Genomic DNA, 13537 nt, shown 5'->3' with positions numbered 1-13537 from the left:
CTATAGGAGGTGACTTACTGTTTCCTCATCCTGTTCCCATAATGGACATCTAGAGGGCCCTTTTGCATTGATGGTCTCGTCCCCATGGTTTTTTGCACTTGAAGCACAATCCTTTCTTTGATAACTTGTCCTTATTCTTCATTGTTTCCTTACCTCGGCATTGATGTCCTCAATTCCATGATTCTTTGCAAAAGTAACATGTTTTATTTTCCTTTCTTGACCCTTCTTGTTTGTGTGGATTCTTAGGAGGGTAGGTTCGAGACCTTTCTTTGGATACATTAGATTCCACCTTTCTAGCCTTATGAATGGCTTCTTCCACCGTTTGAGGTTCTAATGGGTTAACTATGTTTTTGATAGAATCCTTTAGGCCTTCAACAAATAAGTATGTAAGCCTTTTTTGGGATAAGTTTGGGACCATGACTGAAATTTTTTGTAACTTATTAAAGAATTCTCCCACCATTCTGTATTGCTTTAAATGGGTCAATTCTTTGAAGTACCATCCAGGTTCGACTTGGTTGAATTGTTTGATAAGTTTTTGGGAGAATTCCTAATATGAGTTTATGTTTTGATATCCTAAGGAGAAAAGCCCATTGTGCCACAATTCATGTGTCATTCCTTCTAAGTACAGTATAGCAAATTGGAGTGCATCTTCCTCTGTCATTGGGCTAAGAATAAAATGTGTTTAATTTTTGGAGCCATGCATGGGCTGTTATTTTTCCTAATCCCTCAAAATTTGGTAGCATTACTTTATTCACCTTATGTTTAAGCTCTTTGTTTGGTCACCTTCCGATTCTTTTAAGGCCCTCATGTTTTTGTCCCTCACAGAATTCTGCAAATGTTATGAGTTCCCTAATTTTGGGTTCAAGGTTTGCATAGGCTCTTGCATTCTCCACTATGTTATTGATAGGTTGGTTCATTCCCTCCTCTTCCCTTTGAATTTCTTCTCTAGGTAAGAAGGGAGGTCTCAGACTTCTAGACGATGATGATTCATTAACATCCGGCTCATTTGAACTCATATCTTTCCTGTGGGAAGAGTTATTCCTTATGTTATTAATGGAATTCCACATATTTTGAAGAACTTTTAGAAGGGCTTGGTCAGATTGATCTAGCCTTTCATTTTGACTTATGAGAGTTTGATTGGTTTGCTCCATAAAGGTTCTTAATTCATTAGCCATTTCATTCATGGTCATTTTCCTTGTTCTTCTTTCGTAGGTTTGCATAGATGTTGCCCTCAGGATGGTAAGATTGATGCTCTGATACCACTATAATGTCCCTGATATTTGATTTGAAAATATTCTCACACTTTCCTAGCTATTAAACCTGCACAAGAGTTAGTACTTAGCAATTTTAAAAAGAAAGTATAAATATTATACGTATAGAAATTTAGACTCATATCCTAGTTAGTACTTTCTTCTTAAGGAGAGGTTGTAATCGATCACTTAGCTCCTGGGGGAGGGCCTCCTAGGGCTCCTAAAATGGAACAGCTCTCCATTAAGTGACGTCCTCTCACAATTACTCTCGTTAAGCCTTATGGATGATTGATCAGATACATCCATCCTTCTTAGGGAAGATTACTCTCCTCCTAAGCCTTATAAACTACCTTGGATACGTTCATTTCATCTGAATATGTATTTAGCCATTAAAATTTACTCACCTTCAGAGATATTATATCTCTGCTTTGATTTTTGTTTAGGAATTATAATTCTTTATGAAGAAAAGTCCCTCCTTAACTCAGTATTCTTAAGTTCCCTCTTTAACTTTTGGTTCTGGGCTATTATCTCCAATGTTGCAGCGAGATGGCTTATGCTACACTTGGTTGCTGGGCGGATCAATGAATGCTTGGAAAATCTGGCGGAAGTAATGTAGGTAGCCATCTGTGCGTAATCTGTATGTGCCTCCACGTGGGACAAGAAAATGCGAACTCTCAACTTCATGTCCTTGGCAAATTGTAATGCCCCACCTTTTAAACGCGTTTGGCATATTGTATGCCACCACAGGATCCTTTCCTTCCCTTGTCGTTTCTATTCCTTAAATGCGTGTCCTTTTGAGCAGTCATGGACTATAATTAAATATTCATGCTCGGCTCAAAGGTCATGACCCTTGACACTGGTCATGACCATAGTCCTCCGTTTAATATTGTATATATGATGTTCATTTATAAATCATCTTTATATGTTTATTTTTATAATAATGTTTGTTTGAATCACAATATTTATTATTTATTGTTTATAATTGAAGATTATCTTAATTATTTATTTATTGTTTAGTTATAATAATAATTATAATGTTTATTACAATAATATTTATGTTATTTTTTAAAAAATTATAATAACATTTATTTAGTTATTGTCTATTTACTCTTGAATATGTTATAACATTATAATAACATTTATTTAGTTATTTATTGTTTATTTACTACTGAATATCATTTCAATTAAAATCATGAAGGGTAGATTTATTGCTAAAACCACTTAATAAAATAAATGTAGAAATAATAATAATTTTTTATTTCAATTGTTTTCCCCCAATTTTGGGGTCATTATAGGTAGATGATAAAGAACTTAGCATTATAGCTTTAAAAGGACTACTACTATCTTTGGAAACCTTCTTTCGTGATCTAAGCTCTCGACCTAATCTTCCTAAATTTCAACTACTAAAAAATGAATATACTCAAGAAGAGTCAAGATTAGTTTCTAGACGAATCAACTTAAATCAAGAGGGAGAAACTCAAGCTCTTCATGCTAACTCCAACAATAAAGATAAGAAACGTAAATTCAAACGGAACAAAAAGGAGTTCAGCAAATCATACAAGAAATGGGATTGGTCAAAAGTACAATGTTTCAAATGTGACAAATTTGGTCACACTCATAACTTCTACCCAGAGCGTAAGAAAATTCAAGCAGCCCTAGCAGAAGTCAAGGAGGAAAAAGATGAAAATGAAGAAAACTACCCATTTTATCTAGCACTCTCAAGTAAATTAAATTCCAACAAGAATACTTGGATTATAGGCAGTGGAGCATCACGTCATATTTCAAGCTTTAGAGATAAATTTGAAAGCTTCGAATGATACACCTCTGAAGAAGTAACCATTGGAGACAATTCTACTCACCCGGTTAAAGATATTGGATCATGTTCAATTCAACTGAATTCAAGTATTACTCTCCAACTTAAAAATGTCTTATTTGTACCTAGTATAAAAAGAAATTTGGTATCTATATCCGGTCTTGCTGATCAAGGGTACAGAATCACCTTCCAAGAAGACAAAGTTCTATATGTTAGTGTAAATAATTATTATTTACACTTTACTTAAGTTTACTTAAGATAAATGCATTATTTTATTATTTATTAGGTTAGACACATAGGAGTTTTCGTACTCATATGAGTTGTCTTGTTGACAACATACGAGTAAGCGACTCTAATTTAGCACATGTTGTCTACAACACTGGAGTTTGCATAATCAACTGAGTTGTCATGTTGACAACATAGTTGTTCGCACTTTTAATTAAGCACATGGTATCTACAACATAATTTTATGTGACACACCTTTGTAGGCTTATCCTCTCATCATCGCACTAACTCTTATGCTTAATGGAGGATAATCCATTCCTAGTGGACATGTGCTTAGTTGTGAGGCTTATCATACTGCTAATTCCTAGGCATTCTAGAAGCATTCCAAATGCCTTTATATACAAGCACTCTTAGTGTACTATACAATCAATTGAATATCATATTGTTATTCTGATCATATTCTGTTGGTCTATTTTGTGCTAGTTATTGTGCTTCTTGGTCTTGGGTGATTTTTCCCTAAGGCAAATTCTTACACTATCTTGGCCAAAGAATTCTAACATCAAGCAAGCTAAATCTATTGGATTTGGAGATGGAAGTTTATATAAACTTTGTAACCAGCAAAACTTAGCTCTAAATCATGAAACATCAAACACAAATGAAATTTAGCATAGAAGACTAGGTCATCTGCATTTCCGAGCCTTATCATCAATAGGAAAAATTGTAAAAGGGTTACCTAGTCTCAAACCTAATCATTTAGGCATTTGAAAAGGTTGTGCTCTAGGCAAAAACACAAAGAAATCCTTTCCTAAAAGTGTACACAAATCAAATTTTGTCCTTGAACTTATTCATATTGATCTATGTGGTCCCATGTTTGTACCTTCCCTAAATGGATGCCTCTATTATGTAATTTTTATAGATGATTATTCTAGGAGAACTTGGATCTACTTCCTTAAACAAAAAGAATCACTTGAAGTATTATCTAAATTTAAAGAATTCAAAGTCCTAGTTGAAAATCAATCTAGACAAAAAATTAAAACCCTAAAATCTGATAATGGAGTTTACTGTTGGGATTAAGAGGGAGTTTTCTGTACCATATAATCCTCAACAAAATGGAGTTGCAGAACAGAAAAACAAATTCATTATTGAATCAACCAGAGCTATGATGCATGACCAAAATCTTCATACCTCTTTTTGGGTTGAAGCTTCAAATGCTGCAATTTATATACAAAATAGATGTCCACACTCAATATTAGAAAATACAACTCCTGAAGAAGTATTTACAGGCACCAAACCAAACCTAAGTCACCTAAGAATATTTGGGTGTCCTGTTTATATACATATTCAAAAAGAAAAGAGAACAAAATTAAAACCATCTAGAAAAGAAGCATATACTCATTCGATATAGTGAATCAACCAAAGGTTACAAGATTTGTCCCTAGTCAAAGAACCATCAAAGTTAGTAGAGATGTAAAATTTGAAGAAGACATTGCCTTTAATCTTTCAAAGAACATTGATGAAACACATGTAGAACCTACTTCTAAACAAAATGAGGATCAATTAGTAGAGAATGAGAGGAAGAATGATTCTGAACATACTACACCTATTATTCCAAATTCTGAAAATATTGAAAACTCTATCAACAAAAAGAGACCACTATGGGCTAGAATAATGATAGAAGAAAATCACATAGAACTAGATGAAGTAGTCACAGAAAGCAAGAGAACTAGAAATAAATCCTGCTATGTAGCACTTCTTGCTGAAGAAGCCTACAGATGTTGAAGAAGCCTTATCAAGCAAATCATGGAAAGATGAAATGATTGAGGAATACCAATCAATACCAAAAAATGATGTGCGGGATGTTGTACCCAGACCTAAGAACAAATCAGTTGTCTCTTCTAAATGATTATACAAAATCAAACATGCACCTGACAGAAGCATTGAATAATACAAACTCAAATTTTTGCCTTGGGGATTCTCACAGAAGGAAGGAATTGATTATGAAGAAAAATTTGTAGCAATTGCAGCAACCAAAGGATGGAAGATACATCAAATGGATGTCAAAACAACATTTCTAAATGGTGAAATTGAAGAAGTATATATTGACCATAGTTCCAAGAATCACGGCGATTCATGCGATTCACGCGATTCGGCGATTCGATTCAAGCCAAACGATTTTTTGTGAATCGGTGAATCGAATCAGCGATAAAGGGTTTATGAAATAAGTTACTCACTAAATTTCAAGGGTTTTTTAAATTTTCCGATTCATGGCCGATTCGATTCCGATTCATGGCCGATTCACGATTTGATTCGGCCTTGCCGATTTCGATCCGATTCCGATTCTTGTTACTTTGATATTGACCAACCAAAAGGATTTATCACTCATGACAAAGACTCCCATGTTTTTAAATTAAAGAAAGCACTATATGGCCTTACACAAGCCCCCAGGGCTTGGTATGAAACAATAGACAGCTACCTCACAAAATTAGGGTACTCCAAGAATGAAGCTGACCCTACCATATATTTTACAATAGATGGAGATGATATGATCATTCTTGTTTTATATGTGGATGACTTTCTAATAACAGGTGAAGAACATCTTATAGCTAAATGCAAACAGGAACTAACAACAGAATTTGATATGAAAAACCTGGGACTTTTCATTACTTTCTAGGTCTAGAAGTCTGGCAAAAGGAGAACTACATCTTTTTAAATCAAGGAAAATGCACTAAAGATATTTTGACTAAGTTTGGAATGATGGATTGTAAACTTTTTACTACTCCTATGGAAGCTAACTTACATAAGCTCAAGAATAATGGATTTGAATCTAAATCTACTGATCCTACTTACTACAGGCAGATCATTGGATCACTAATGTACTTGGTTAATGATGGGGACATGACCCAAGAACAGAATGGACACAACAGAAAAGGGAAATTGTATTAACTGAAAAATAAGCTAGTACATTCAATACAAAGAAAATAAACTTCAAAATATGCCCTAAGGGCTTACAATAGCATAAATGTGGAGATAATTTCTCCTTTCAGTACCTCCTCTCAAACTCCACTCCGAACTGCCTTTTACAATGCCAGGAATCTCCTTAAATAGACCCCGGAGGGTTAAGGACTAGGAATACATTCTAGAAAGTGCTAGTAGGCATTCACCGACCAAATAGAAGGCTCCAGAAGCTGCGTTAGAAGTCGGCGCAAATTTAGAAGAATCCAGAAACGGTAACCGAACTTCCGGGAGGCATAACTTTTGAACCGTAGCTCCGATTGACGAACCGTTTACATTTCCGGAAAGCTCTCGAAGCGCTCTATAGCCCTATGGACAGCTTCGCTCGTTCCCCATTTTTCGGCTGTTTTCGAGGTCATTTAATGCCCCTAACTTGACTTTTAGGAGGACTCCAAAACCCGAAAAAATGCAATAACTTTCAAACCGTGGGGCCTTTTGACCTGATTCTTTTTCTGGAATGCTCTAAATCACAATTATATTCATCTGGCCAATTCACACCTTCTAGTTTACCAAAATGATGGCCCAATTACATACTCCTATTTTTTCGGGATTTTCTAGCACACTAATAATGGAACTGTGAGAGTTGGAACCTTTATTTGACCCAAATGGGTGTCCAAAAATGAAAACACATGAAACAGAAACTAAGTCTAAGTACATTTTTTTTGGGTGACACAGGATTGCCCTTATACCTTTGGATGCTCATACATCACTTAATAATAGGTTAGATATTTGTTAAATAACCAATACATTAAGTCAATTCATGTGTGAACCAAAGAAGATTCATCTCATGGCAGTTAAGCATATTTTACGATATCTGAGAGGTTCTATTGGTATGGGACTCAAATATGATCAAGTTGAAATCAATCTTCATGGATATTCAGACTCTGATTGGGCAAGCAGTTCTACTGAACATAAGAGTACTACAGGATGTTGTTTCAGCCTTGGATTTGCAATGATTTCTTGGTTTGGCAGAAAACAATCTTCAATTGCCTTAAGTTCCATTGGAGCAGAATATATAGCCTCATCCATGGGAGCCAGAGAAGCAGTGTGGTTACGGAAGTTACTAGTTGGGTTGTTCAAGAAACCGCTGAAGCCAACTATCATTCACTGCAACAATCAAAGTTGTATCAAGCACTCGGCAAATCCAATTTTTCATAATCGATCTAAGCATATTGAGATACCTTATCATTATATTAAGGATATGGTAGATCGAGATGTTATAAGATTAGAGTACATAAGCACTAATGAGCAAACAAAAGATGTTCTTACCAAGCCTCTTGCCAAGGTTAAATTGGAACATTTCAAAGGAAAACTTGGTATGATCAAATTGCAATTTTTTTGAATATTAAATTTGAGAATTGAGATTTTGTGTGTTTATACTTCTAGGTGAATAGTTGCATCACATATGTAATGATAGATGACGATCTTTCAGAGACATATATATTCAGAAGGTAATCATTGTAAGGTGACGATCTTACAAATGATAGGCCTGTTGTCATGATGAATTATGGCATTGATCCAGATACAGCGGAAGTCATTGATAACATACGTATTATAATCATTCTAATTATTGATTTGGAAATGCCGGAGATCATAATACATGTTATGATAGTGTTCATAACATTAAGATTTTGGTTATTTGACAAGTCACTACATTCAGAGTGTTATAGTCAAATATTTTGCTTGGTGAATGAATATCATTAATGTTGATATTATTATATATTTTGAGTCTTTAAGATATCCATGGTATTTCACTTCTCCCTTGTTAAGAGGGAGTGTTAAAGTATAGCTTCAGCAAAAGTGAAGAATATTGTATATATTCTAAGTATATGATTTTTTCGTTTATACTCATATGTGTGTGTGTGTGTGCTAATCATTGTTTTGTGTTTACTAATCTATACTTACCTAGATGGTATTGATTGCTATTATTTATATTGGTTAACTAACCAATCACTATTCTAAGAATCATGAACTCGTATGGCCATGACCCTATGTGACCTTTGGCCATGTAGAGTCATGTCCATACAAGAACGTGACTCTTTAAGTAGAGTCATGTCCATATGAGAACGTGACTCTTTAATATTATATTTAATATACAATCGTTGGTGAAGAGAATCATCAATCAAATGGTAATGATCTCCTTCCTTCTGCGGTTCAATCTACAGTCTAAACGATAAACATCATCAACTCATTTCAAAGAAATATCATTAGTCTCCCAGACCTATATCCCATGTTATATGAGATTTGAGATGATATTTCTGCATTGCAACATAAAGTTCTATACTCTTGATCCTTTTGGAGGGTTCTTCGTTCTAAATGTACTTTTAGGATCTTCTTCCTTCAAGTATTTATTGGGGAGGGTTTACGTTCATTTCCTTCCTGAATCGTTATAAGCTCTCCAAACTAGCTTCGCCCCTAGGGCTAAATGTTGTTTCTTAGTATCTTTAATTCCCACCCCTCCTAGATGGAAAGGTTGACAAATCTTTCCCCATTTTGTAAGAGCTAGTTATCTTTTATTAGATGTGCCCTGCCAAAAGAAATATTTGAGTTTGTTGTCTAGTTTTTGTTTTTCTCCTTATGAAAAAGGAACATAGATATTTGGTAGGTTGGAATTGTTGTTATGACTGATTTGTTGCTCTTCATGCATTAGTCACCCATTTCCCATTCCAACTTTCTATTTTTTGTTCCAATTTACTTAAAATTTGGTCTCATGATTTTGTAACCTTAGTTCCTTTTTCAATTGTCATCCCTAGATATTTACAAGGCAATGCTCCTATCCTAAAACCTAATGTTTGGCTAATTGTTGTTGCTATGCCTAGGGTGTTAAGGAAAAAAATCTCAGATTTGTTTGCATTCACTTGTTGTCCTTATGTTTTCTACTAATCTAAGATTTCCTTGTAGCCTTTGGCTTCTTCAAGGCTACTCCTACTTGAAAGAATTGTGTCATCCGCTAATTTTTAATGAGTGATATTTTCTACGCCTTGATTTTAACCCTTGAGATTTTACTCTCTAACTATACTATAGAGATACCTATACCAAATGATTCTACCATTATCACAAAGAGCAAAGGGGAGAGGGGATCTCCTTGTTTCTAACCTCTCGATATATCAAAGAACCCCTCTGGGGTTCCATTGACAAGGACTCAAACCTTGGGAATATAAATATAGTTAAAAATAAGGTTTATCCATCGTTTAGAGAAACCAAAGCTTCTAAACATTTACAAAGAAATCTTAGGGCAACCCTATTATAAACTTCCTGAATGTCCAACTTGATTAGCATGCAAAGGTCTTTTCTTTGTTGGGCTGAGTGTATAACTCTTCCATAATAATGATACTATCAAAACTCAATCTACCCAAAACAAAACCTATTTGTTCCTTCGAAATGATCCTACGCAATAGTGTTTTTAACCTATTGACTATTGCTTTAAAAACAATTTTGTATATTGTGTTACAGAGTGAAATTGGTCTGAAGTCTCCAGGCCTTTCAGCCTTATTCTTTTTAGGTATAAGTGCTATAAATCTGTTATTTCTCTAACGAAATGACCTACCCTCCTAGATTTCTCAATTGTCTCTCATAATCCTCCTAAAAAGTGTCAGTGTTTCTAATAGAACATGGCTTGATAACCATCGAGCCTTGCTGTTTTGTCTAGGTTTAAATCAAAAAAGCCTTTTACACTTCTTCTAGTGTTAGGTTGTTATTCAAGAAATTGTTGTAACTAAGCATTTTTTCTTGGGACAGACTGGAAGGTAGCCTTTGTAACTACGCAGTTTTTCCTAGGCTATCAGATCACATCTATCTACACTATTATAGGAGTTCTAGAAAAAAAACTTACAAATTCTTTTCTTATGTTCATTTGGTTTTCAATGGTGAGACCATGATTGTTTCTAATTGTCATTAGGCTATTCATACTCCTAGCTTTTGTGTTATTGTGAAAAAAAATGGAATTTTGCCTCTTACTAGCCAAATATCTGTAGATTTCTTCATCCAATTCTTCTTTAGATAGTAGATCCTCATGTTTTTTTTAGTAAAGACTTTTCCCTTAAATAGGCGTCATTATCCATTCCTTCTCTCATGATTGCTTCTTCTAGTTCAGCTATCTCACCTTCTACTTCTAGTTTTCCTTCAAAACTATTTTAAAATTATATTCTATTCCACTTTAGTACTTTTTGCTTAACGCATTTCAACTTTGAAAGAAAACAGAAAAGTTTTGAGCCTTCCAAGACAGACTCATTCCATCATTGTTCTAACAAGTCCATAAATTTTCATCTTGAAACCACATCTTTTCAAATTCGAATAGGCAATTTATAGGCTTGCTTTCCTTTGTTATTTCCAGCCTTATAGGGAGATGATTTGAACTGCCGATATTAAGAATGGTTACTGAGAGGGTATGGTTGAAATTAGATATATCTCCTTTAGTAAGACATTGGAGGAGCATTTGATGCACATTCCTAAGGTGTTTGATAAGTTGAAGGAAGAAAACTTGCTGATAAATTTGAAGAAGTGTAGTTTGTGAAGAAAGAGTTGGCGTACCTAGGATCTGTAGTTTCAGCAGAAGGTCTAAAAATGGACCCTAAGAAAGTGAAGGCTATCCTTTAATGGCCTACTCCAAGGAGTGCAACTGAGGTAAGATCTTTTCATGGATTGGCTAGAGTTTACAGAAATTTTATCTAAGGTTTTAGCAGTAGTTGTCGACCCTTGACTGAAACAATGAGGGGATAGGAAAGAATTTAAGTGGATAAAGAAGCAGATGATAGTTTTAATTTCTTGAAACAAAAAGTTACAGAGCAGTCTATTTTAGCACTTATAGATTTTAACAATGTGTTTCAAGTAGACTATGATGCTAGCGGTACTACAATAGGAGTTGTTTTGAGCCAAGAAGGTAAACCTGTTACTTATTTCAATAAGAAGTTGAATGATGCCAAAAGAAAATATTTTTTTTATGATCAGGGTTTTTATGCTATAGTTCAAGCATTGAAGAAGCGGAGACACTTTCTTCTTCATAAGGTGTTGTTTTGTATACTTATCATCAAACTTTGGAATATTTGAATAGTAAAGGAAAATTAAACCAAAGGCATTTGAAAAGAGTTGAGTTTTTGCAGAGTTATACATTTGTTTTGAAACACAAGAGTGTGGAGTCTAACAAAGTTGTTGATGCTCTTAGTAGGAGACAACTTTTGTTGACAGAGATGCAGATTGAGGTGGTTGTGATCGATGAACTCAAGAATTTGTATCCAATGGATCTTAATTTTAGTGAAGCTATACAGAACCTATTACACTTGACAAGATGAAGTGGTTGGATTTCATAATCCAGGATGGAATGTTGTTCAAAGGAAGTCAGTTGTGCATTCCAAGAAGTTCTATGAGAGAGAGAATCCCATCAAGGAGAAGCACAATGGAGTATCAGTTGGACACTTTGGTAGAGATAAAACCATTGATTTGGTTGCAGAGAATTATTACAAGCCACAGTTGCAGTAAGATGTGAAGAAGTTTGTGCAGAGTTGTCGAGTATGTCAAATGGCAAAAGGAGTTAAGTAAAACACAGGGTTTGTCATGCCTGACCACTATTTCGGGTTTCTCTACAAATTAGGACCTTGCTGTTATAAGATTTCCTTCAGATGTTATGTTTGTATTTTTAAAGAACTTGGATATATTACTGTCTTTGAATCACGAATCTGATGCTGAACGTATTTTCTGTTAAGAACTATGTTATTAGCAATGATTGTGATTTAGGATTTTGTGTTTTGAACTGGCGTATAAATGATTTCATGTTGATTGGGTATCAATTATGTTTATTATGTTTTTAATTCATGGTAAACTGCATTCTGTTTTATAATGTATGTTAACTTGACATTGCAAATACATTTAAATGGTAGCATGCTGTATGCATTCAGAACTCATCATTGTACTTTCATATACGTGACTGTAAAGGGATTAAAACTTTATATTTCATATAACCTTGAGATGGTTTTGTTTTCTTGACTTGTATTAACTTGTTATTTGAGGGAACCGCAGTTTGCATTTCATATATATATACTTGTTTCCATAAGGGTCTAACACGCTAAGTGGAGGTTGGCATTAACATTTCTATTTGTTTTAAAAGGGTTTAATTACCCCTTAAGCAATAAGAAACCTTAAATGGGCATCGATTGCCTTGAGGGAGGAAAACATAGTCATAGTGTTGAAAGCCAAATTCATGGCGATGGACTTGGTACTGCCAAATACACGGCACTGTGATTCATTTGGTGTATTCAATGCTTGTTATGGGGATTTATGGCACCAATGGTTTAGTTGGCCATTTCGTGTTGTGAGTTGGGTTTTGCAGATTATGGGCCGAATACTGGGCCGTATTGCTCTGTTTGGTTTTACATCTGTGATCTTGTGCTGAGATATCGACATTATTATGGGTGTTGGTTGGAAGGGAAACTTGCATATTGGGTTTAGCTTGATGGAGTTACTCCTCAGAAGTTATCTGTTGATTTGTTGGGTTCTTCGGCTTCACCCCATTGTGAAGTCATCTACGAGTTATGTGTGTTGGCATCGAGTTGGATTGAAGAGCAATCTTCCATCTTCAGTATTGCAAGTAGGGGGCAATTTCTTACCCTACTCTCTCTTTCTATTTACAATTACAATGTTATTTCTATTGGCATGTTGTAAATGGTTATGAGTTTTACATTTTGTGTATCGACACTCAAGGACGGATATGTGCAGAGCATGGCACTGTGTGCAATGCTTAGCCCTGCATATACCCATCTTTGAATGTGGATTTATGGATAAACTAAGTCGGGTGTTGCTTTATGTATATATTTGTTTGGGCTTTGCCCTAACCATACATTATATCACCGAGTTGAACCCAGTCGTGGCTTTATATTTGCGACAATATGTATGCAAAGTGTTTAAGATTTGCTTATGTGTAGTCAGCTTTGACAGGACCAAGCTCTGTGGAACCCATACCTTAGAATACTTAGCTATGCGTGGTTCAGCCACAATCTCAAACTTGCATTTGGTTGCAGTCTCACGATTGGTTAATGGCACAGTCACTCCGTTTTTATGATATAAATGATTAAATGAAGGTTATGTCCTTGTTTTAAAAGAAAACAGTATGTTGAATCCTGTAGCTCGGTTAATTTATATATTAAAAACAGTAACTTAGCAAATAGTATGTGACAATTTTGGAAATGACATTTTGTCAAACAGTTAAAAAGAAAGCTCGATTCAAACAGGAAACTCCCTGCGACAG

General features: G+C 34.9%; 1 protein-coding gene across 1 annotated transcript in view; it reads right to left on the bottom strand.

The window, feature by feature from the left end:
- Positions 1-13537, bottom strand: part of LOC149551586 (S-adenosyl-L-methionine-dependent methyltransferases superfamily protein) — a 177850-nt gene that overhangs the window by 55792 nt on the left and 108521 nt on the right. The window lies entirely within an intron of this gene.

The sequence above is a fragment of the Cupressus sempervirens genome, chromosome 6, assembly GCF_028749045.1.
Source record: "Cupressus sempervirens isolate cs-2001-9-10 chromosome 6, ASM2874904v1, whole genome shotgun sequence".
NCBI lineage: Eukaryota > Viridiplantae > Streptophyta > Pinopsida > Cupressales > Cupressaceae > Cupressus > Cupressus sempervirens.
This window is presented reverse-complemented; position numbering and strand designations above follow the sequence as displayed.